The sequence below is a fragment of the Nycticebus coucang genome, chromosome 2 (assembly GCF_027406575.1).
Source record: "Nycticebus coucang isolate mNycCou1 chromosome 2, mNycCou1.pri, whole genome shotgun sequence".
Classification (NCBI taxonomy): Eukaryota; Metazoa; Chordata; class Mammalia; order Primates; family Lorisidae; genus Nycticebus; species Nycticebus coucang.
Genome location: NC_069781.1, coordinates 182,495,807 through 182,521,997, shown reverse-complemented (window position 1 = coordinate 182,521,997; position 26,191 = coordinate 182,495,807). Strand labels below are relative to the sequence as shown.

At 50.7% G+C, this 26,191-nt stretch overlaps 1 long non-coding RNA gene across 2 annotated transcripts; it reads right to left on the bottom strand.

Annotated features, from left to right (window-relative positions):
- Positions 1-15,166: 15,166 nt before the first annotated feature.
- Positions 15,167-18,931, bottom strand: LOC128568291 (uncharacterized). Of its 2 annotated transcripts, none has more exons than XR_008375104.1 (3): positions 18,744-18,931; positions 16,970-18,575; positions 15,167-16,705 (listed from the first exon to the last, which is right to left on the bottom strand). It is a non-coding gene; the product is annotated as an uncharacterized LOC128568291 (long non-coding RNA). The 2 variants fall into 2 exon arrangements; XR_008375109.1 differs by having other exon boundaries at positions 16,970-18,572.
- Between the last annotated feature and the right edge of the window lie 7,260 nt (positions 18,932-26,191).

The window sequence follows — 26,191 nt, the reverse complement described above, 5'->3', positions numbered from 1 at the left end:
ACGGAGAGCCAGGGCAATGCGTGGGAAGTCCCTCCCTCCCCCAGCCCCTCTCCTGTGGTCAGCAGAGCACCGGGTCATGGATTCTCATCCTGTTTTCTCAATTGAGTGTTCAGGAGCTCAGGCCTCAATGAAGGAGCGTGTGGCTGTCAGCATACACCAACAGGACTGGAATTCTACTGGACATCAGGTGCATGCAGAGAGACCCTTGAAGGCCTTTCTGGAGGCTTCTTGCCTGCCCAGCTCCCAGCCGACTTCCTGGTCACCAGGAATCAGGGACTGCCATCGTGCTGGCACCAGTGCCCAGAGGGGTGCCATGGGGGCCCAGGGGCTCAGGAGCAGCCAGGGAGGCGGTGGGTTTATGCAGAGGCCCAGGTGAGTAGGTCATGTGCAATAGCAATGCCCATGCCCTAATAGGTCACCTGCAAAATGCACCATGCACAGACCACCGTCACCGGTGTGCAGGGCCAGGGCATGGCGTGTGACTCCCAGGACCAGACAGCATTTCCAGGGGGCTACTCCTGCCATTGGGCTCTGGCATTGCCCCTGCACAAGCCTCTCTCCAATCTCCCCGAGGGGTTTACAAGCCTCTGAAACAGGTGATCCGAGATCGTTAAAGCTGCGTGACCACGACGCGGGTTAGCGGCGTTTAGCTTTCAGACCGTGGGAATGAGTATCTCCCATCCCGGTTCAGTCAACCTGAGCTGCCGCCAGGGCCCTGCACTTGGGGCTGTGGTTGCTTGAGGAGCCCTGAGAACAGGACTGGAGGGGGCCATGAGGGCAGCTGGGGCAGGGGGTGACAAGGGTCTCTGATTGATCAAACTGGCCGGCTCAGCTGGAACGCTGACCTTAACTCACCACAGAGAGCTGGGTGGACTTAAGATGGAACCATCTCCCCCATCTCTGAGCTTCCGGTGGGAATGGGTCTGAAAAATCACACGCGCTTCTCTGGGTTTTGGGAAGCTACATGTCTGCGCACGCGCGTGCCTGTGACGACATGTGGTGTCTGCGCACGCGCGTGCCTGTAACAACACGGGGTGTCTGCGCACGCGCATCCCTGTGACGCTGCGTGGTGTTTGCGCATGCGCGTGTCTATAAAGATGCCTGGCGTTTGCCTGGATGGGGTTCGCGTGTACTGTTGCTACCTTTTTAAAGTTAAGGGGAGATCCCCACAGCGTGAAACTGACCACTTCAGTGTGTGGTCAGCAGCAGTTAGGGCATTCACGGTGCCAAACGACCACTTTATCTGGTGGCAAAACATTTTTGTCACCAAGGCGCGTGTGTTTTGTGTGTTTAGGGAGGACACATGTGCAACGTGTGTGCACGTCTAGGGCCACATGTGTGTGTCCACAGCCTGTGTGTGTGCTGAAGGCTGCAGGTGTGTGCTGAAGGCTGCAGGCACATGCCGGACTTTAGGGTCTGCTAAAGGTAAAGCCTGCACTCCCCTCTGATCCCTGCTCTCCACGCCGGTTTATTTGTTCTTGTCAGGGACACTGAATGACATTTTTTACTAGGCCCATATGGCTGTGAGTGACAGCCACAGGGGTGGTCGGTCCCCTGCCCACTCTGCATGGGACTGAGCTGACCACCCTGGTGGTGCCACAGCTTTCTTCCCCCTGAGGGCAGCTGGCCTGGACTCCTGTGGTGGTGACAGGGATGGGGACAAACTGGCTGGGCTGATGCTGTTCTCTATGAGGCTCTCTGGTCCCCTTAGCTCAGGGAGCCTGGCACCTGTGAGGAGGGGTGGGTATGCATATCCCAGCCAGTGCTGACTGTAGGGGACTTCTCCCAGGGCCTGGGCTGGGGGCTGGACACAGCTTGACTGAAAAGACATTCAATACTGAGTCACAGAGCTGCACTTAAGTGGGAATTAGTTCTAATGTCAGCATGTAAGCCCCCAATTAAGAACAGTATAGAAAAAGTAATCCCTGAAAGAACAGTTAAATCATCCATAAATCATGCTGCTTCCGCTGCTGAACCGGGAAAGTAGCTGGCGTCTATGGAGGGTCATAGCGCACAGTAAAGCTCCGTCTGCAAACAGTGACCTCATATTCACCTCCAGGCCCACAAGATGCTCTTTCTGGGTGGGCCGAGGGCCCAAGTGGGCTAAGTGAGACAGTGGGCAGAACCGCCCAAGCCTGGAGATCCTTTTCTCTCTCATCCCCTGTGTCTCCCTCCTCCTCTCTCTGTCCCTGCCTCTCTGTCCCCTTCCCCTCCCTACCCCACCTTCAACACAAGCCTCATGCTCAGCCACAGCCAAAAGCCCAGGGCGGCCACATCTGCATTTTAAGAGAAGCCAGAAGTTCAAAATTATTGGTGACATCTCCCAGTCTTGGAAAATTTTGGCTCCAGTTAAAAAGCAAATATAAAACTAAACTCAGGAGCACCCAGAAACTGATGTGATGTCCAGAGCAAGGCCTTATGAGGCACCTCTCCCTGGGACTGTTTCTGGGACACACGTCCTTGGGTGGGGGGCTGTGTCTCCCCAGACTGGGCCCAGCACTGGCCTCTACCTGGTCCCTCTGCCACCCAGGCCCGTCACCAAAAATGATCAGTTTTACCAGCTGCAGCCTCAGGAGGAGCTGCTGGACCTGGGGCAAGGTTCTGTGAAAAGGGCTATTGAGGGTGGGGCCCCTTCAGCCACCTAGAGGGACTCTCCCTTGGTTTGGACCTGAGAAGGCGTGACACTGGGGAATTGAATTGGCAACCAGTTTAAAAATCACCCCTTTATGTTGGCTGTGTCATTACTTTGGGCAATAAATGTTATTTGAAAGAATGGTTGTTTGTTCTAACTAACGAAAATGGCATCTCAGCTGCGCAGGACCTACCAGAGGGAGGAGAGGTTAGCCCACATCTAGATTAGGGCCAACTTGTGTCCAAGCCACCAGTTCAAAGGACACTGCAACCCAGGGTTAGGGCCTGCCTAGTGGCACCATCCTCCATCACCCCATACTGGAAAGGGCCCCAACTGCATATATGGACACACATAGAGGTGCACAGAACGGGGCCCAGCACAGCAAGGAGGTGAGTGATCCACAGCCATAGTGTCACTGAGCAAAACAGCTGAACACAGGAGGGATGTGCTGTCCAAGTCCTGCAGGGCAGTTCACAGCAGGTCCGCTGACCTGTGATAGGTCAGGGCCTTCTTTCTGCAGGGCAGTGGGGATACAGCAGAGGCAGAGTAGCATGAACTCCTGCCCTGCTGATACTTGTGTGCTGAAGGGGAGGCAGAGCAGCGCAGACTCCTGTCACGCTGGGACTTGTGTGCTGGAGGGGGGACCCAGACAGTAACATGGTAAGGGAGGCAGGGAGTATGGGCATGGGGTCTGCATTGCAAATAGAGAAGTCATTGAAGGCCAGAGAGAGGGTGATGATGGGGTAAAAGCCTGAGCAAGGGAAGTTGGGAGCCACAGGAATGTCAGGAGAAGAGCACGCTCTACCCAGGTCTCATAGACCTCTCTCGTGCTGGGCTGAGCAGAGAGCTCTCACAGATGGGGGGACACAGGAGGCAGCAAGAGGCCAGGGCAGTGCTCCAGGGAGAGCAGGTGACAGTGGCCTGGCTGGGGCGGTGTGGACTTGCGGGTGCAGAGGTAGGCCCAGCAGGCAGGACTGTGGCACTGAGTGGGGTGGGACGGCTACAGCACAGAAGCCCAGCAGGAGTTTGGGACAGAGGCCTGAGCTCTGGCACCGGTGCAGTCGGCTCAGAGATGCTCTGTGGATGTCTGGGAGTCTGTGCGGTGGGCCCCATGTAGTGCAGTGGGTAAGGAGGAGACCAGGGACCAAGGGCCAGGCGTGGAAACAGCACCCCACAAGGGGGCTACAGAGGCATGAGAAAACCGGGAGAACGGGAGTGGTGGAGCAAAACTATCCTCACTTTGAGATCTTCCATGGTTCTTGTGGGCCTCTGTGGGGACAGGTGTGGGTCCATCACAACCTCTGCTCTGTTCCCAGAATGGAGCAGAGAAGAGGTGCCAGGAAATGTGCTAAATGAATAGATGCCAGGCTGGCTGAGACAGCAAGTAAGGTGGTGACCGTTCCCCAAGACCTGGGGCTGGCAAGGGAGTCAGTATGCATTTGGGGAGCTGCGTTTCTCAGCCCCAGCACTTGGCTGGCCCACCACATGTGTCAGAAACACTGAGAAGGGAAGATATTCCAGGCCGTGCCAGGCGGCAGCATGTCCCCCGTCTCATGTGGATTCGGACTCAACTAGCCCCATCCCAGGAGCCTCTGCCTCGGGGGACCCCACCTCTGTTTTGCTGTTTTGTTTGAAAACCGTTTTTATCTTGCCATCAAAGAGACACAATTGGTACTTCTGTGTCAACCAAGATATGAACTCTCCTCTCAGATCCCAGCTCAACATCAGAGTCATAAACCAGGCTAAGTTAAAAAAAGCAAAATGTGTCTGGCTCGATAGCTGGCCCCAGTGCAATGGAAAAAGCCAAAAATAAACACTGGGAGCTGATGACATCCGTACCATCGGTGGGCATGGGGCCCGGCCCATCTGTGGGATCCCAAGGCAGTGTCGGGACTGGGGCTGCCAGAAGGTGTGACACTCCCCCCGGCCCTCTGTACCCAGGGCAGGACGGCTGTGCCCGTCACCCAGGCCTCCTGCCATGGTCTGCTCGCCCCAGAACCACTGCCGGGGTTCGTTTTCCTCTCCAGTGTGTTCTCTTGCCATCCAGGGCTGACCAGTGGCCCTCAGCAGCTCTGCGGGATGAGTTTTCAAAATGGCTTTGGTCTGGACAACAGGAGGTTGTGGTGGTGCTGACAGCATGTGGTCATGCTGCTGATCAGAGGAGATTTTGTTCTCCTGAAGTCCATGGCAAGGAAAGAGGACCAGAGAGCTGGGACTGGGGCTGCCCTTCCCACTGGCACCGCTGGCTCCAGCTCGGCCATCTCGGGCACCCCTGTCCCCAGTGTGGCCTCCCCCTCCGTCATTGTTATCACTCTGAATAACATGTCATCGGGATGGACTTTAAGTTGACACCCTCCTGTGTGTCTTTTTACTCAACTTTATCCTGAACAGTGCAATCATTTGTGTTGTTTGTATAATTTTTTTTCTGAAACACACTGTAATAAATACAAACCGATTATAAATTCTAGAGCTTTCCATGCACATACCCCTGGAACCACCCCATGACAGGTGGTATCCACACCGCTGGCCTGGGAGCTGCTGCCCTCACCCTCCTCGCAGGATGCAGAGTCCTCAGAATACGGATTGCCTGAAATGTGTGGTTCCCAGAACGACGCCCGCTGTGCCCTGGGGCCCCAACCTCACGCTGCCTTGCTCCTTCTCCACGTGTGTCCGTCCACATGAGTCCGTGTTTCTTCACTGCTCCCTCCAGGGGTGGACACTGTGCCTGGCATGTGGTACGTGTCCAGTCAACACTCCTTGAATGTCAAATGGGGGAAGAACCAGCGGGGTCTCCAACTCCAGGCTTGTTCCTTTCCAAGCTCCAGGCCACTGGCAGGCAGCGCCCTTAACGTGCATGCGATTGTGTCACCACCTTTTAAAATGCCCAAGTGACTCTCTGGTTGATGATAAAGATCAACCCACTTGGGACGGCACCCCAGGCCCTGGCCCCTCCCCGGTGAGCTGTACCTACACATGCACACCCCTGTATATTCAGCCTCCTTCTCAGCGTTTGCACATGCGTGTCCCTGTGTACACAGCCCCTCCTCAGCGTTTGCACATGCGTGTCCCTGTGTACACAGACCTCTCCTCAGCGTTTGCACATGCGTGTCCCTGTGTACACAGCCCCTCCTCAGCGTTTGCACATGCGTGTCCCTGTGTACACAGCCCCTCCTCAGCGTTTGCACATGCGTTTCCCTGTGTACACAGCCCCTCCTCAGCGTTTGCACATGCGTGTCCCTGTGTACACAGCCCCTCCTCAGCATTTGCACATGCGTGTCCCTGTGTACACAGCCCCTCCTCAGCGTTTGCACATGCGTGTCCCTGTGTACACAGCCCCTCCTCAGCATTTGCACATGCGTGTCCCTGTGTACACAGCCCCTCCTCAGCATTTGCACATGCTTGTCCCTGTGTACACAGCTCCTCCTCAGTGTTCGCACATGCGTATCCCTGTGTACGCAGCCCCTCCTCAGCGTTTGCACATGCATGTCCCTGTGTACACAGCCCCTCTCAGTGTTTGCGCATGCGTGTCCCTGTGTACACAGCCCCTCCTCAGCATTTGCACATGCGTGTCCCTGTGTACACAGCTCCTCCTCAGTGTTTGCACATGCGTATCCCTGTGTACACAGCCCTCTCCTCAGCGTTTGCACATGCATTTCCCTGTGTACACAGCCCCCTCCTCAGCTTTTGCACACGCCTATCCCTCTGTTCTCAGCGTTTGCACATGCCTGTCCCTCCCTTCTCAGCATCTGCACATGCTGCTCCCTCAGCCTGGAGTGCTCTGCCTCAACTTGTCACCTGGTTGGCACTGAGGGGTATGCATGTAGTGGTCTAGGGCATGGGGACAGATGGGGGTTCAGTGAAGCCTAGCCTTGAATGCGAGAGGGAGACTGAGCCCTGAAGTTGAGGATGGGCTGCAGTGTCAAAGTCCCAGTGAAGTCCCAGTGAAGTCCCTGGAACCTCAGGGACTTCATAAAAGTAATGTCCATTTCCTACTCACAGAGCCCATTCCAACAGGTCCAGTGGGTCCCTCTCCCATGCCATCTGTAGGGCTCCACTGTGGCTCCACAGTGCCCCATGCCACGTGGGTAGCCAAGGGCAGAGAGCTTGTGGCACTGTCATTCACAACTTGGTGGCCAAGGCATGTCTCCCTGCCTCAGCCTGCTTGTGTATTAGGCGGGGAAGCACAAATCCTCCTTGTGTGCCCAGGATAGTGAACATAAAACTGAATGGTCTCTGCCACTCCCCACCGCAGAGCGTCCCTGTGACACTGTAGTTTCTGATTTACTTGTCCACACCACTCACCCCCACCACACTCTGGATGGAAGTCCCTTGGTCTACCATTTCAGACCCCCCCATTTGACTCTGGTCACATGGCACAGGCCCTCCTCAAAGGACCATGAGTTTTGGGAGGAGCTGATCACCCCCATTGGTGCTCCCTGCAAACCCCTCCAAGCCCCATGATGCCCTGGCTTCCCGGTGCCACACTGACTATGACGGGTCACGTCTCCATCCATCCCCTCTCACTGTCTGCCAAGTCATCAGAAACTGCTGAGCACCTATGGAAAATCCTCAGCGCCCCGCCTGTCTGTCTGGTTTTCATTTCGTGTGTGTGCCGCTCTTTTGGTACAATAAACAAGGTAAAAGCATTGATGTAAACAAAGTGAGGGAGCGAGGTTGAAGGGGTTTCAGTGGAGAAAACACCTGGCTGTGTTCGCTGAGAATGTGGGCGCCTCGTTTAGCCGATTGCTGAAAAACACGGAGCTTGGACGGCAGCCAGTTTTCCAGGGTGAATAAGCACCTCGAAAGGGACAAATATTTTTCACAGACTGTAAATGAAATGGAGGCTCAAATATTGAAAAATAAATACATAAGAGAGAAATAAAGAAAAGAAAAGGAGACCCTGCTGACCTAAGTTTCCACATGAGCTGTAAACAAGTTTTCAGAGTTATGTTTACTACTTCCAAAGAAACAAAATCTCTTATTTTCAACTCCTCTGCATCACCACTCCCAGAGTGAATGTTTCTAAAATCCCACTTTGGAGATGGGACAAGGAGGTTCACTCATTGGGTTGCAGTTTCCTCAGCTGTAAAAGTAGGGGTAATGATAATTCCTCACTCACAGGGTAAATATGAGAATGAAATGAAGTAACATAAACAAAGGGCTTAGACTGGGGCCTGGAGCATAGTGAGGGCTATGTAAATGTTGGTCATCATCATCACCACCATGATCTTCACTACCATCACCATCATCACCATCATGATCTTCACCACTATCCCCATATCATCATCACTACCATCATCACCAGCATCACCACCATGATCTTCACCACCGTCACCATCATCACCATCATGATCTATACCATCATGACCATCTCATCATCACTACCATCATCACCACCATGATCTTCACCACTATCCCCAAATCATCATCACTAGCATCATCACTAGCATCACCACCATGATCTTCACTACCATCGCCATCAACACCATCGTGATCTATACCATCATGACCATCTCATCATCACTACCATCATCACCACCATGATCTTCACCACTATCCCCAAATCGTCATCACTAGCATCATCACTAGCATCACCACCATGATCTTCACTACCATCGCCATCAACACCATCATGATCTATACCATCATGACCATATCATCATCACCATCATCACCATCATGATCTTCACCACCATCACCATCATCACCATATCATCATCACCATCATCACCATCACCATCATCACCATCATCACCACCATGATCTTCACCACCATCACCATCATCACTATCATCACCATCATCACTTCATGTTCTTCACTACCATCACCATCATCACCATATCATCATCACTACCATCATCACCACCATGATCTTCACCACCATCACCATATCATCATCACTAACATCATCACCATCATCACTTCATGTTCTTCACTACCATCACCATCACACCAAGACCTTCACTACCACCATGATCTTCACCACCATCACCATCATCACCATATCATCATCACTATCATCATCACCATCATCACTTCATGTTCTTCACTACCATCACCATCATCACCATCATGACCATATCATCATCACTACCATCATCACCACCATGATCTTCACCACCATCACCATATCATCATCACTAACATCATCACCATCATCACTTCATGTTCTTCACTACCATCACCATCACACCACGACTTTCACTACCACCATGATCTTTACCACCATCACCATATCATCATCACCATCATCACCACCATGATCTTCACCATCATGACCATATCATCATCACTATCATCACCATCATCACCAGCATGATCTACACCATCATCACCATATCATCATCACTACCATCATCACCATCATCACTTCATGTTCTTCACTACCATTACCATCATCACCATCATGACCATATCATTATCACTACCATCATCAATATCATCACCACCATGATCTTCACCACCTTCACCAGATCATTCTCATTGTCATTATGTCATCATCGGTAGCACACCATTATCTTCACCATTATCACTATCACCATTATTACTGTTGTCATGACTATCACCATCAATATTAACATCTTCATCATCACCATCACCTCTATTGCCATGTTTAGGAACCTCCTATGGTCAGAAGCCAGGTGAGCCATATGGATAAGCAGGGAGCAGACTTGCCCTTTCCCCGGCTGCAGAATGGAGACAGTGGGCATCATGACAGGGTTCAAGGAACAATGATGTAGGTACTATATAGTTCCAGGATGGGAGAAAGGATGAAGTCTGTTATAACCACTATTGTTACTGCTAAGTCTTGTTTTACCCTCTTGGAAAAGAGGGTCAAAGTGGATATTCAAAGGATTATTTAACATACCTGTAATGTTTTCTCTCAATCTAGTTATGGGCCCATAAATGAAAGTGGTCTAGTTCCCTAAACTTGCAAACATTGATCACAAGTAGAACCTCCAATGTGAGCACTGTCTCAATGATCCTGACCTTGGGTGGGGATTTCCACCTGCCTGGAGTTCACACTTCCCTACTTCTGGCCAGTTCCCACTCACCCTCCATTCTCAATAATTTCCACTTACCGAACAGGCCAAGGATCTAAAACATAATCACACTTATCATTGCCTCTTCATTCTGGGGGTGGAGAAGGGAATTAATTTCCTTAAGGTATGGTCTGGTGAAGCAGAGGGAAATTTTTCAAAAAGAGTCCATGTCCTTTAGCCTAGCAATTGAAAATTTAAATTTTAAAACTTTACATTCTAGGAATTTGCCCTGGAATTTGACAATCATGGATTTGAGGAAGCCATCTTGGTCACCCCACACAGTGCTGTTTCAAGTGCCTCCCACAGTCTGATGATCTTAGTCTGCTTGTTAGCTTATTCATTTTCTATCTGTCCCACCTAGGAGGTAAACCCTGTGAGGGAAGGGACTGACCTTCCCCATTGTAGCCTCGTTTTCGGAATGAGTAAATGACACAACCACAGGCTCAAACCTGCCTCCCCCAGAAAGCCTCTCCGCCATTCTCTCGCACCCCACATAAGATGCCTTGAGGCACCAATATTTATTGAGCACCAGCTGTATGCCAGCCACAGCACTTAGGTGGGGAATCAGCTGTGGCACAGACCCTCAGACACAGGGAGCAAGTGGCATGCGGAGCCCTCCCTGTCACTCTGCCCCCTGCTTTCGATGGAGGTGGAATCTTTCAAGTGGTGCCCAAAGCATCCTTGTGCTACTTTCCCTAAGCGGTTTCCTTGCATTGGAGAAGCTGCTTTCTTTCCCTCTGGAATCCCTGCACAGCTGTCCCAGACACAAAGCCACCATGTGGGATTTTCTCTACACAAAATTAGTTTCAGTTACTTTTATTGTCAATAATTCCATCCAGCACTGAGGCAAGAAAAGCTGATGAGTCACAGCTGAGGGAAACTAAAAAGCAGATGGAAAGTGGGTATTTATGTAGGAGAGACATGTACGGTCAGTGAAGTGAGGGGGAATGCCCTTGTATGTATTTCTTTTTATGTTCCTCATCTGTCTAGCCCAGGGTGATGACAGGGAGAATCTGTACAGAATCTTAGATACTCTGAAATCGATGCCTACTACCCTGCCAGAGAGACATCTGACGCAACCATCACGACGTACTGGCACACACACACACTTTTGCACACACATGCACCCACTCTCACACGTTTGTACCCACACATTTCACATCCCCATACAGAAACCCATACACTTACACAAGCTCACACATGTGCTTTTCAAACCTAAATAATTCCCCCCCCCTTTTTTTCAATCTCTAAAAACCTGCATTTACCAAAAGGAGCAAATATGTGAAGTATGGAATCCACCTTGTTGAAGGCTGAGTTTTATTGGCAAAGCAGTAAATCAAAACTGGTGGAAAAGTGCCAATTTAGGAATACTCTTTGACCGCATCACCCCACATTCTGCTGGTTCATCTCTAATCGGAACCAGCTGGTAATAAAGAATAGAGTTCATGGGAATCCACCCTTGCTGAAAGCTGGACTGGGGTGGCAGCTAGAAGCCAATTCACACAAAGAAAACAGCTGTAATTGACTTGTGAGGTCAGGCTCTGGGCAAAGCTAGGGGACAGAGGTGATGCTACAGCTGGTGCATAAAATGCTGGGCTCCTGGTTGCCTGTAACTGTGTAAAGAGGAGCCAAAGAGAAGGTTGTTCATTTATGAAGCTCCTTGTCTGTTGCTATGTTCCAGGAAGCTATGGAATCACACAGAAACCCTGGCTGCTGTTGACACTGAGTGTAGTAGTTATGATGGTGGTGATGGTGATGGTGATGGTGGTGTTGATGAAGATGGTGGTGGTCATGATGATGGTGATGATAATAGTGGTGGTGGTGGTGATGTTGATGGTGGTGATGATGATGAAGATGATGGTGATGGTGGTAATGGTGATGATGATGATGATGGTCATTATGATGGTGATGATGATAGTGGTGAGGGTGGTGATGTTGATGGTGGTGATGATGATGAAGATGACGGTGATGGTGGTAATGGTGATGATGATGATGGTGGTCATTATGATGGTGATGATGATAGTGGTGATGGTGGTAATGGTGATGATGATGATGGTGGTCATTATGATGGTGATGATGATAGTGGTGATGGTGGTTATGAACATGGTGGTGAGAATGGTGATGGTGGTGATGATGATGAAGATGACGGTGATGGTGGTAATGGTGATGATGATGATGGTGGTCATTATGATGGTGATGATGATAGTGGTGATGGTGGTTATGAACATGGTGGTGATGATGAAGATGGTGGTGGTGATGGTGATGATGATGATGGTCATTATGATGGTGATGATGATAGTGGTGATGGTGGTGATAACATGGTGGTGATGAAGATGGTGCTACTGCTGTTGATGATGGCAGCAGTCAGAAACTCCAAACAGGCTCCACAAAGCCTGAAGAACATCTCTGCAGCAAATCTGTGCAACATTAGCACTGTAACAGTTGTAACCCTAACAACAAAATTTAACAACTTTCATTTTGTTATTATTTGTCTATTTTAAGCACTTTCCCCCCTGAAGCAAGGAAACTGGCATCTGAATTCTAGAAATGGAACATACACGCTCACTCCTGCCATCCCCTTCCTGTCTCTAATCAGCCTAGTGGGTCCACCCTCTGGAAAATTCTGATGCATCAGGAGGGTCTGTGGTATATTTTTAGCACCTGACAACATCCTATCTGTCCTTTTTCTGTGGGATTACGTGAAGTGCTTGTTGTTTCACGTGTAACACTTCAATTAAATTTATAGATAGACTTTTTTAATAATTCTGTAAACATTTTGAGGTCTGTGTGAAGCATTATAGTGGAGACTCCCACTTACACACCTGCTATACTGCTTTTCCCGGCCCAGGGCAGGCTGGGGAGCTCTCAAGCGCAGACCCTGGAAGGAACTTCACGTTTCCTCTTGACTCAGGGGATCCCTCAGCACTGACTGCTGGGGTTCAGTGAGGTAACACCAATCTGCTGTCCCTGGGGATAGCACCAGCCCCCAGCCCCAGATGTGGTCCCTTCTCTTCTATTGGTGCTTTCTTGGTAGAGAAGGTGCCAAGTGGACAAGAGCATGGAGCACAGAAACCAATGCCAGGAACACAGAGGGATTTAACCATTATGTGTTTAGCACTTAGTACCCTGGTCACTAATCCATTTAGGAAAATTACTGTTTAAACTCATCCAGTGGACTCATGTATCCTTGGTGGTGAAGACTTTGGGGACAAGAAGCCTGTAGGCCCATGTCTCTGTCCTGCCCAGAGTGCCCCCCATGGAATAGCCCTTTTTCATGGTGCTGCCCTCTCCTGAACCATGACATGAGCCTCTTGGCTGCTGGATCCCCCCCTTGAAATGTAAGCTTCATGAGGACAGGGACTGTATCGTCTGATTCTGTGACACTCAAATGGCATCTGGCACATAAAGTGTGTTTAATGTATTCATTGAGTCAATGAATGAATGAGTGGGACTTCTGAGTTCTAAGCATCTGATGGGATGGTAGGATGCTCTTAGGAGACATGTGCTCCTGGATGTCTGTCCCCTGGGCTGACTCTTTGCACAGGGAGAACAACAAGAAGAGGAAGTCCAGCTTATTTTTCTAATAAGAAATGCACACTTCTTCTGTGCATTTTCGTGAGCATGGGGGCCCCTTTGTGTCAGGCCATCCGCTGGTGAAGGTGTTTCTATGGCAATTATAGTGTCTGTGATTACAGAATGCATTTCCCATCACTCTAGGTCTTGCATTCTTGAAGGGGTGATGGGGGCTTGCAAGGGAGCACAGCAAAGCGTGTGCCTAGGTCTGACCTCTCTTCACAGCAGTTGTTCCTCTTGTCCTTGGGAGATGGCAAGGTTGGTGCTACACTTTCACTAGTCAGACCTCTCGGCTTTCCTACCCAGCTCCAACTTCGGCACAGTCTTGGGATCTGACTCCTTGGCAAGGTGCGAGTGTTCACAGAGGTGTGGGTGAACAGAAGGCAGGGTTTCTCTGGCTAATGAGGAACCATGCTAGGATCACTTTGCAACCTACTTGTAGAGACTTTCTAAAAGGACCTGAGGATCATGTTGGGTCTCCTTGGCTTCTGATGAATCCCAAAACTGTGAACTTGGCTGGATGAGTTTTCTCTGTCTTCGCTCAGTGAAGAGGACATGCTGAGAAAATTTCTCTCTTTAGACATGAGCCGTAATTCCCGGGAGGATCCACATTGGACAGGGGAATTTAGAAAGACAATGAGTCCCCTGAGGAACCTTGATGAATGAAAGTGATCTTCCCTGCACACCCCCAATCTTACGCCAAACTGGGCCACCCCACTGAGCTACCACAAAGAATTTGGGTGCATGTGCAACATCTGGAATGAATCTTGGGACTGGAAGATATCTTTTCCTTGCATTAAGATAAGACAGTGGCTCTCAGCTTCTCTCCAGTCCTTCCCTCCAGATACACCCTTCAATTGCATCATCTCCAAAGGGGGCATGGGGGCGTGTGGAAGCATAATAAAGCTCATGCAGGCCCTCCATGGGGAAACTCTGGCCATAATGGTATCAGACTCTGAAAACTAGGGTCACTTTGTGAATGTCAAGAAGATTCCCAATGTCCAACTATCTCTCCTTCTTTCTTTGCAGGCTTCATGGAGAGCAAACCCAGATGTTATGAAGAGGGGTGATGTGCCCGGCTAAGTGACTATCATTTCTAGCTTCTCTCTCCACCAAGGGATCTAGTATTAACTCCATCCCCATATTCTTCTCCAACATTAGAGGATTGTAGAGAGTATCTGGCTTTATAGTAGCCTGCAGGCCATCCCATAGTGCTGAAAGAGTATAAAAATGTCTGTGGCTAAGAGTGCGGGCTTTGGAGTGTGGGTTCAAATCTCAGCATATCTAAGATGTGGAACCTGTGACAAGGTACTCCCTGTGCTTCAGTTTCTTCCTCATCTATGAAGTGAGAGTAATAATAGTGCTTAACATGGGATGGGAGGGTGAGATGAGTGGACGATGCAGGTAATGATGGTGAAGATGATGATGGTGGTGGTGATGACAGAGATGGTGATGATGATGGTGATAATAGAGGTTATGATGCAGATGTTGGTGATGGTGATGGTGATGATTGTGTTGGTGATGGTGGTACGGTGGTGATGGTGCTGATGGTGGTGATGGTGGTAATGATGGTGATGGTGGTGGTGATGATTGTGTTGGTGATGATAATGGTGGTGATGGTGGTGATGGTGGTGGTGATGGTGGTGATGGTGGTGGTGATGATTGTGTTGGTGATGATAATGGTGGTGATGGTGGTGATAGTGGTGATGATGGTAATGATGGTGTTGGCGATGGTGATGGTGGTGATGGTGTTGATGATGGTGATGGTGGTAGTGATGATGGTGATAGTGGTGATGGTGCTGCTGGTGGTGATGATGATGGTGGTAATAATGATGGTGATGATGATGATGGTGATGATGGTAATGATGGTATTGATGATAGTGATGATTTTATCATTTTTATTACCACAACCTTTGCGAGAAATAATAGAAAAAAATGATTTGTAGTTACAAAGATTGGCAAATGTTTCTAGCAATCGGATCATTTCTTTTCTCTAGTTTGTTCTCTACTTAAATTGAGAAAAATGCTATAGAGAAACCTGACCAGTTCGGGTCTAGGAGGGAAGTCCCCTGATGCAAATGGAGAGATAATTCTGGCAGTTCTGGAACACAGGCTTGGCCAAGGGAAGCGGTGAGAGAGATGCCAGTACTAAGGAGCTATGAAGCACACTCCAGTCACTGGGGTGGGCTGGTCTCTCCCAGCACATGGCACAAACACAGCCGGCCTTGGCTTTGCCATCCTTTCTCCTGAAATGCCCTTTGTCCTCTCTGCCAAATTGTCTCTCCAGCTTAAAGTAGGCACGAGCACAGCAAGCTATCACCGCATACCTAGAATAGTGTTTCAAATCTCCATGAAGTAGGCAAAGTAGATGCTATTGCCCCAATCTTAAAGATGAAGAGAGTGAGGTTTCAAGAAGGCATGTCATTTGTCCAAAAGTCATCCAACTAATATTCAGGAGACACCCTTAGTCTTCTCTCCCCTCTGGCTCCTTGAGGCTGTTCTGGGTTCCTTGAACTCATGTTGGAAACCACCAGCCTTCTACACGGGCCTTTCTGGTCCATCCCATGGTGACTTACACAACTTTGTCATCTCTTTTGCTCCCAAGATGGTAAGATGTGTATGAAATTCAGCATGCCCTGTTTCCAACAGGGTCACCAGGAGCTTGGAAGGCAAAATGTTTTCTTTCCCAAATCTAGAATTTAGGGGAAAAAATTTCTTCTTCTCTGGAAGCAACTGCTAGCCCACCACAAACAGTGAGGCCTAAAAGGCTATGATGATCAGGGCTCTGCAGGGGCTGTGCTGGGCGGTGCTGTTCAGGTTGCGGGTTGGACCCCGAAGGGAACTTTCCTCCGAAGCATTGCAGGGGCAGCTTGGCTCAACCACCATCGCGCGAACAAACAGGAAACAGAGTAGGGGCCTCTGTCGCATCGGGGGGATGTCTCTCTGTTTCCCTTTAGGCCTGGCATTGTTTCACTGTGGAATAAAAATGGGACGTGGGATATAATTGCACTTGCCGAGTCAGCAGCTGGAAAGCTCCTGTACTTGCTGAAGTTTGGACACAGTGAGTTCCCCACTGTGCCACGGACCCCTGCCTGGGCACAGCAGGGTATTCTCTGATTGCCAAATGCATGCTGGTTGGCAGATTTCACTGGCAGCTGTCCAGTCCCAAGGATGGAGTGAGAAGTTGACCCAGAGTCCAAGCGGTGGCTCCATCTTTGTTGTCTCTTGGTGGTGATGGGCCCACGGTCTAGGGAGGAAGAATTCCCCAAGTCTCTTTCTGAGGCAGGAGGGCAGAGAGGAGACGCTGGCCAGCAGAACATGATGGGGGATGTGCTCCAGGGCTCCCCTGCCCCTGAGCCTTAATGCAGGGCTGGCATTGGCCAAACCAAAGAGCTTCCGGGGCAGGGTCACAGGCCCAAGTGATTGTCTTCATGGATGCCCAGAGTACTGGAGGTCCTAAAAAAAATTCCGATGAATGAATGTGTGACAAGTACATAGACCCTAATTCACCTGAGTCCCTGCATGGAAACGGAAGATGATGGAGTGCGTGGCATTTGCCGGAATTATTAGGACACTAAGTTTCAAACCCAGCTTAAGAATCACCCAGGAGCTATTTATAAAACATGAGTTCTACTTCCCAACTCCAAAGTTCTGAGCCAGTTGGTCTGGGAAGGGGTTTAACTACCCGAATTTAACAATATCGTGTGTGTTTGGTGTTACCATGAGTGAGTTACAGTTGGAACAGCAGTTCTCAAACTCCAGCACCCTGAGGCTCCCCTGGAGGAAGTGTTGACATGCAGATTCCCAGGCACCCCCAAGTCTGTGACTCAGCTGGTTCTGGGAGGAATTTCAGAATCAGCATCTCCCAGAAGTTCTCAGGCTTTGCTGCAGTTCCCAGGACCCTTAAAAGTTAAACTCTGTCTTCCATGAAAGTGTCAGAAAAGCAGATGTAGCCAGATGGTAGTCACAGCTGAGTTGCCCCATTCTTTGGGTTGGGTGCTGGTGGCATGAGTGAATGGGAATCCTGTCTCCTCAAGCCTCTGTTCCACCCGCTGCTGGCTGGCTTGGCCCATGGGTTTTGGTTGGATTGTCCCTTGTATCCTGGATCTGTCCTTGGCCAACCAGAGCCTCCATCACTTGGACCACAGTCATCAGTTCACATGTTGGCCATTGGCCCAGAGTTGTGGTCAAATGGGTGGGAGGGAGGCTGCCTCCACACTGAGCTGCTGAGGAAGTGGAGTCCAGACGGAGGAGAGAGCTGAGAGGCCAAGTGGCCCAAACGGAGTGGCTGACTTGTCTGAGTCCCTGGTCCAGCCCTGTCTGAATCTAGCACCAGGACTTTCCAGCTCCACAGACCAAAACATTTTTTTTTCTTGCTTAGGTCAATTTCTGTCATCTGCATCAATAGAGCTTTGAAAAATACAAACAAGTGATGATGAAAAGAGAAAAGAGGTGCAGAAGGACGGCTTCCCACCCCGCAGACTGCCACAGGTCTGCTGTGTCCGCCTGCTGTCAGGACATCCCGCTTCAGCTGCCCTGCTCGTGTCACAGGAGGCCATCCCTTGGGTTGCACTCCCAGGCCTCAGAGTTTGCTGATTCCCTGGGGGATGAGTAGAAGCAGGAGGAAAGAGGGAGCCGGCCTCTCTCTCCTCCTCCTCTTCCGTGGGCAGTGTCCCGGGGCAGCAGCAGCTGTGCCAACAGGCACCGTGACAGGTGCGGCCCCGGGGACCCTGCACCATCTCCTCCCGTCTCCAGCTCCAAGGGTGTGATGAGAAGGCCTCCTGCTCTTACTCACCCACCGGTGCCTCCCAGTCCCCTGGCGGCCTCCTGGCACTGCCATGGCATAGGTAGCCAATTCCCTGTATTAAATTCTCCCTGTTTTCACTATTCAAAGTGTTTCCCTTTCCTGCCTGGACCCTGACCAATGCAAACGGCACCTGGGCTTCCTCTTGGGTCACAAGGAGGAAGGGGGCTCGGGAACACTGAGGAAACAAAAACAAATTCAGAATTGTGAGGGGCAAGTGGTGAGGCCAGACCAGGCAGGGCATACGAAGCACATGAGGGGTTTGGACATGACCTTGACGCATGGGAGGGACCCTGGTACACTTTAACAAGGGTGCGGGGGCTGCCTGGCACGATCAGATCGTCCTCAGGGGGACATATGTGACACTGAATCTGGGACACATCCTGGAACGAGGACTTGACTTCTGTGAGTGTGCTGGGACTGGGAGAAATGTGATCTGATGCTGCCGGTGGGCTCCTGTTCCCCGACTCGTGGGTTTCAAAGGCCAACCTTAGAGGGGCTCTTTGGGGGCTCTCCCAGCTCCTCAAGTGAAACAGAACACTGTGTTAGGATTTGAGGGGTAAGGGGGGGACGCCAGGAGCCAGCGAGGCGGAGGGGCCAGGGGCTTCGGGAGAGAAGCAACAAAGAGCCTAGTGACCCAGCAAAGCCCAAAGCAGCACAGACATGAAAGGAATATGCTGGAAAAATTACCTCAGTGTTTGGTTTGGGAACCAGTCTGACGGCTCTTAATCCAGTGGGCGTTTGTGTATTGCAGCTCACGGGACGCCCCAGATCCCTCAGCGGAACGACAAAGCGCCGTTTGTGAGCCCCATCCATGCCACGGAGGGAGGCTGCCCCCGGCTGCTCGCGCCCAGCAGAGGAGCGAGGGTGGCTGCGGCCCTGCCACCGCTGCCGGCCCTTCCAGCCTCTGCCTCCTCCACGCGGCTACCAGGACCACTGCCTGCTGACTTTTCCGCTCTTCCCACCTTGATGTTCCCACTTTAGAAAGACGGAAGGAATGTAGATGCCACCACGCCCCAGAACTGAGAAAGCGTGGAGGGTCTGCTTCTTACAAATGCGCCTGCCAGATCAGGGGATGAGAAGGAGAGTCTGGGGATGAGGGGAAGGCGTGACTCCAGAGACCAAGAGGGAGGCGGCGGCCCCTAGCCCCCCTGGGGCCTGGTCAGCTCACACGTGCACACAGGGGAACCCCTGCATCTCACTTACCAAATCTGATTGTACACGCCTGAAAACAAATCATGTTCTGAGTTCCTCTGTGTGTGTGGACCCCTGTGAGGATGTGCTGTCTGTGAAGCCCTCACCCGGGGCTCCCATCTCAGACCATGCAGTTGTCAAAAAAGCCAAATCCAGCAAGCAGGAAATTTTCAAAAAGAGCCCAAACTGCTTACCCCCACCACCAACAGAAGGGCACGGACGTGCCAGGCAGCCTGCATGACACATCCCCTCTGCTGTGCCTCAGCCTCCCCACCTACCTTTTGTGACTGATAAAAGCCCAAATGGATGATCTGGGAAGTAGGGAATCCTTATTTGGTGATGAGTAGGAGACTCTATATTGGGTGTGGGCTGGGAAGAAGTGACCGTCACACAGGAATGATCACTATCCCGTACTCTGGGAATATTAGGGATACCTGCCCAGTTTTTCTTACCCCTCAATGGGGGGAGGACATCCTCTATTCTGCTGCCATCGGTGGCTGAACCTCAGTCTGGCGTCCTGCTGTGGCCCTTCAGTCTCCCCCTGTCCCACCTGTCCTCACCTGCTGCCTTGTGCTACTCCCCGCTCCCACAGAGCAGTCCCTCCATGCTCTCTGAGCACAGGCACAGTCCCATCCTTTGGGGCTCCACCCCTAAGGCTTCCCAGATGGAGGCCCCGTCCCAGCTTCTAGACCCTCTATCAGTACTGGACCCTCTATCAGTAATGGGGGCTTTTCTCTAGCTGTCGGGGTCAGCTCTTAGTCCCCCAGCTCCAGCAAGACCTTGAGGGCTATGTTTTTGCTGAAACGTCCCCCCCACCCCGAACAAAGCCCTGGGCTGAGGGTCCAGCATGGATAGTTTGGGGTGACTTGGAGGCTAGGGACACAGAGCACCTGCCCCAGACTGATGACTCCAACCCTCTGCTCAGCCTCAGCTCAGACATGACGCACTCACCAAAGTCCTCAGCAAGCAGGCAGTCGTCTTCAGCATCCTGGGAGGGAGTGGGAGGTTGGTCCATACCACATACCTGGGAGGGGATGGCGGCTCGTGCTCAGGTGGAGAAGAGCCTCAGGGTCACACAGGCATGTGGGGAACAGCAGAGTGGGGCCCAGGGTCAGGCTGGGGCTTTGTGGAGTTTGCTTGCCACCGCTTCCCGTGCCTGTCACCATGGGCAGGGATATCCTTGTGAAAGAGAGGGGGGCTGGGAGGAGGTGGAAGCCCCCACCTGCTCCCAGAAACGTCAGTCTCCTGCTGTTGCTACATCTAGTTGCTTCATGCCTGAGACTTGTCAGAGCCACTTCTGTGCCCAAGGTAGCCGGGAGCAGTCCAGCGAGGGATTCGGGGTGGGGCAGACCACAGGTTGGATCAGATATTTCTAGCCTCACTGGAGAGGTGGCCTTGGGCAGGATGCGGAGCCGTTGTGAGCCTGAAGAGCTTCACTTCTAAGTAGGAAACTGTGGTACTGCCCAATGGAACCGCCAAATCAGAGGTGTGCGCACACTCAGCCTGGAGTCCTGCACAGGGCACCAGCTCGGGGAGTAAGACAACAGAAATAATTTTATGGTTGGAGTCACCACAACATGAGGAACTGCATTAAAGGGTCGCGGCATTAGGAAGGTTGAGAACCACTGACTTAGAGAATCACTTAATTATTGGGAGCTTTGATAATCAGTCACTTAATGGAGACTCACTCATGCTCAGGCGCCTACCTGAAAACGCTCCCCAACCCACTTTGTGAGCAGACGTGGCCAATAAGCTGATCGCAGAAATCTATACGGGGGTTCCCAGGATAGCACCTTCAGGAGACCCACAGTCACCAGTGACGTGGTGTTGAACTGGGGCTCACGGTCACTGAGGGCTGAGTTGAAGTCCTGACAGCGTCATTCTCTCGTCACTTCACTAGTTTCTGTGAAATCTTCTCTCGTGCTACAGTCCTGAAATGCAGCCTGCTGAGTGCCGCGGGCAGGGTGGTCACACACACGGTGCTCCTGCCCCAGCCTGCTGAGTGCTGCGGGCGGGGCAGCTCAAACACACAGTGTCCGACAGCGAGGTGTGGACAGGGGACCCGCCCCAGGCCTGTCCCCACCGTACCCCCCCATGTCATCTTCCCTCTGTGCCTGTCCTTCCTCAAGGACACCAGTTGTTTGGGACCAGGGGCCTCCCTAGTATGTCATCTTACCTTGATCATTCACACCAGGTCACATGCACGAGTGCTGGGGATCAGGGGACCAACGACATTTTGGGAAACACAATTCTACTGCCACAGGTGGGATTGGGATAATTCAAGAAGAGGACGTCCTTCATGCAGCTTCTTAAAGCCCTGACCCCCCAGCAGCTCTGGGTGTCACTATGATTTGCACAGTGTTGTCACTTTGTAACGCATCATCAGGCCACCCCCTTCAGGTTTCCGACACCAAGGGCAAGAAGGGCGCACCTACCCCAGTTCAGCTCAGGGTGGGGGTGTCAGCTGGCAGCCCGCGGCAGCCTCATGGGTTTGACCAGGGGCTGGAGCAGACCTCCTCCTGGACGCGTATTGGACAGACAGACCGACCCTGCTGAGAGGTCAAAAGTTTCAAATCGCCCCAAATTCCTCTGGGCTAGAGATTAGATTTTACCATGGAATAAAATGTCCTCGAAGGCGTCTTCATTTTCCACAGAACTTGCCAGCAGGGAGGCAAAGCAGAAAGATTGGCCGCAAATTCTAGTTGCAGGCCCGGCTCGTCCCTTCTTGCCATTGGCCCTTTGTCTTCACCTTCTCCTTCATTCCTTTCCTCGAATCTGTAGAAAAGAAGGGAACATCTCCCCCGCTGTCAGCCCCTGCGCCTCTCTCTGCACGTGGCGGGGCTCCTCGGAAGGCAGCAGGGACGGCAGCAGCTCTTCCCCCGGGAGCCGAGCACGGCCTGGGCAGACACGTCTCCCAGTGTCCTTGATAAGTACGTTATCCGTAAATGAAGCAGTCTTCAAATAGCTGAGCAGTGACCTAAAAATTAAGGCTTTTAGGAAACGGGAGCCACGTCAGCCTCTGAGTCATGGGTTCTCCTTTATCGTGTGCACGTTGAATCTGTGTGAAATTCTTTCCCCCAAATTATAAATAGAAACCAGGATGCCGCTCAGTGGAGCTTTATTTTTATGGGGTTTTTCCCACAGACAAAAAAGATTTTCGCTTTTGGGAGGAATGACTCCCAAAGGCGAGAGGATCCTGAGATGGGCCTGCGTCCGGCCTCAGGCTTCCTCTTCAGACTCAGCATGGGTCCCGTCCTCTGCCTGGGGCTCCGGGCTCTTCTGTGTCTTCAGCAGGGAGGACCAACAGGACTCACCACGGTGGAATCACCTTGTCTGGGCTAATGGGGCAAATAGGCAGCTGAACAGGCTGGAGTTTGGAAACTGCCAGGTGTGCAGATAGGAGAAGGGTCTGCAGCTCGGAGAAGCGCCTGTGGGAGGCTGGTGGGACAGAAGGGCAGGAGGACACCCCTGGGCACTGGGGACACAGGGGAACAGCCAGGTGGGACTCAGAGGTGCTGGGCGTGCTGGGATCTGTCCGGGAGGCGCAGAACCCCACCAACGTGGATCTCAATCCCCCCTCAGCAATTCCAACATCCCCAAAGCTGAAACCCTAATAAGAAGCAAAACAAAAATTCAGCTGGCAGCTAAACATGCCGCCCTGACCTGCGTGCGACTGCTTTTGATCTGAGTTTATTGTTTATCGTCCTTAGTGAGATACTGAGATGCCCCCTGCAGAGCCATTGAAGGGGTGGTCCCGACCCCTACTGGGAAGTCACACTGTGGGGCCATGTCACCATGTCACCTTTCTGTATCCCAGGGAAGTTCTGGATTCTGCAGGCCTCTGGCTGTAGTGGTTTAAAATAAGCATTTGGGGACCTGGAGTAATCGCATTTAGAGTTTTCACCAGTGACCAAGTGTCCCCATGTAACATATCAGAACTTGACACTGTCAGAAGACCTGGAGATACCGTGCATTTTATTGAGTGACCATCGTCTTTTAATTTTTGCCAGTGTCAGTGGCTGGGAACAAGGTCACACCTAAGACCTGAAACTTCCTTCCTTGGGGCCCCCTCCTGCTCTGGAAGGCATTTAAGGTGACAGCCTCTGCCAGGTTGCCACCCCCTGTCAGGAGTCTCCCCGACGGCTAGCCCCTCTATAATAAGCTTAGCAACTAAGGACAGAGTGACGTCTGTGCACTATGTTTGTGAGCTGCAGCAACGTTTACCTGCTACAGGTGGGGCCTCTAGGCCCGGAGATGAGCTATCTCAGGGTCCCGTGTGTCCCCGAGCTGGTGTGGGCCGAGCATTTCTCAGGTGTCCTCGATGGAAACATCAGTCCCTGCTCCTGGGGGTGTTTTTAGGGCCACTCAGCTATGTGGCAGACCCATGTACAGACAAGCACGCTAAGGCTCAAAGACATTTTATCACTTGCTTGGTGTTCTATAACCCAAAAGGGCGGAACGTGGATTCCAGTCCTCTGTCCTCTGTCTGCTGTGAATCATGCTCAAGTAAGACCTTCTGAGTAATGCACCAACTAAAGTCTCCACCAAGGGCCACCTATACTTTTATGCCACCTGACAGACGGAGGTGGGTGGCAGACAAGGCTTCTCTCGGACTGGACCTTCCCCACCTCCAGTATCTCAGCCACAGGTAACTATTGAGAACCCGCTAGTGTCCGCTCAGTGGTGGCTGCTGAGGACAGAACGGTGAGCCAGAAAGAAAAGGGTGTGTGCTCCTGGAGCTTAGACTCCATCAGGGTGAGTCAGACACCCAGGAAACAGTGGGAGAAAGAAACCTGCTAATTCTAGGCTGTGGCTTCGGCTGTAGCCAGGATGCTCCAGGCCGAGCCCCACACCCCTGTCCCTTCCCGGCTGAGCTCCCCCTCCATCCTGGACCCACCACAGCTCACTTCTTTCCCGGGAGCTGACTGAAGGAAATGAGCCCTTGACCCCACTGTGGCCAAAAACGCTGGCTGGCAACCCCACCCTGGCCCAGGGCAGACACCGTTGTTGAAAGTATAGGCTCTAAGGGTGACATTGTCCTTGTGGAAAGTTTCCCAAATCTCTGCAAATGAAACTTTCATTCATGACCCTGTGCCCTTCTTCAAATGAGCCTTTAAACCTTTAAAAAAAATTCAGTTCTCTTTGTAATTTCTCCTTTATAATAATATATTTTCTCCAACTTTAATATCAGATGTACCCAGATCAAGTAGGATGATTGTGATGTATTTCTTCTTTTTCTATTGTCTATAAGATTTAGCATGATCTGTTTTTTGAAATTATCTTTTACTTTTATTTATAAATATTAGTTGTCTATTTCTCGATACTTAAAAAAACAATAAGAAGTTAACTGATGACTCCATACTGAATCTCTGAGTCAAAGCATTCTATAATAGACATACTCTTATTTGACAACGTGAATGTTACTTTCTTTGCATTATTATTATTATTGTTTAAGATTTTGACATAGCAATTGTCTGATTCCTTTTCTGAATGTATTTATGTTCGTTTGTTCTTTATGAGGTTTTTGTTTCTAGTCCTTATCTTAAACATTGTTATTGTTATTAAACTTTAAGTCTTTTATAATTTTGTGAAGGCAAAAAAAAGGGAAACCTAATTAACATATGTATATGTAAAAATAAAAATTAAAAATTCAGTTCCACTTTCAACTGCTTTGGTATTCTCAGCAAGTTAATTTGGCTGGAGGATGAGCACTGGGTGGGAGGTGTGGGATTGCACAGACTTGAGCTGGAGGTGTCCTGAGCCAATCACTCACAGGGACTCCTGGGACTGAGCGCCCACCTAGGGTGGTTTGGGCCAGCTGGATTCCACTGTGAGTATCTGAGCCTGGAGCTCAGCTGTCCTCAGTACCTGCACATCAGTCTTAACCCCAAATGACCTCCCTTTGGTCCGAGGTTGCAAAAGTATATTCCTGGGCCCTCCAAGCAGGCCCAGGTTTTGTGAGCTCAAACCTTAAACAACTTGGGAGTCCTTCTTTAAGATAAGGAATACAAAATTACAAATATATCATATCTGTAATTCCAGAACTCTGGGAGGCCAAGACAGGAGGATCCCTTGAGCTGAGAAGTTCAAGACCAGCCTGAGCAAGAGCAAGACTGGTCCCTACTAAAATTAGGAAAACTAGCTGGGCATGGTGGTGCACACCTGTAGTTCCAGCTATTTGGGAAGCTGAGGCAGGAGGATCGCCTGAGCTCAAGAGTTTGAGGTTGCTGTGAGTGAGGCACACAGGGCGTTCTAGCCCAGGGTAACAGAATGAGATTCTGTTGCAAAAGCAAAAGAACTACAAAAAATAGTTACAAAAGTGAATATCCGGAAAAGCAATCACAACAAATGTCAGATTTTACAAAGCTGGCAAATATCATAACTATCATGAAACCTGCAAATTAACATAATGCTTTTACTAATGAGCTCCCAACACACGTGCAGGGAACCTTGGTGTTAGCCACAGATTCTTTGGTCTCCTTTTCACGTGGTGACGGTTTTGTTAACATCATTTTCTACGGCAAGAACAGAAAGACAGCTCAGCATTTCCTTTGGCACCTTTGGTTACAGTTTGGTTTTGTTCGTGTCTGCTGGTAGTTCAGAGAAAAGTCTTTCAGTTTCACAAAGACATGACTATACTTCCATTTGGCCAACTGAGACTTTTGAAAACATTTTGATGACCGTCATCTTTGGAAAACTTCTGCTGCCTTTCCTTCACATAGGAGCTTAAGGTTTTGAGTCATTTCAGGTTTTCTTGTACAATTAATACATCACACATTCTTTGAATTGACAATGCTGAATTGGTCACCGACGGTCTTATTTGTGCTTTGCAGGCCACCTTCCCTGGTGACAGTTATTTCATCTCAAATGACTAAGAAATTTAAATGTTTTTCACTGTATTTCTATGGCTCACAGCTCTTCTTTACTTGTGTTATCACATCCTC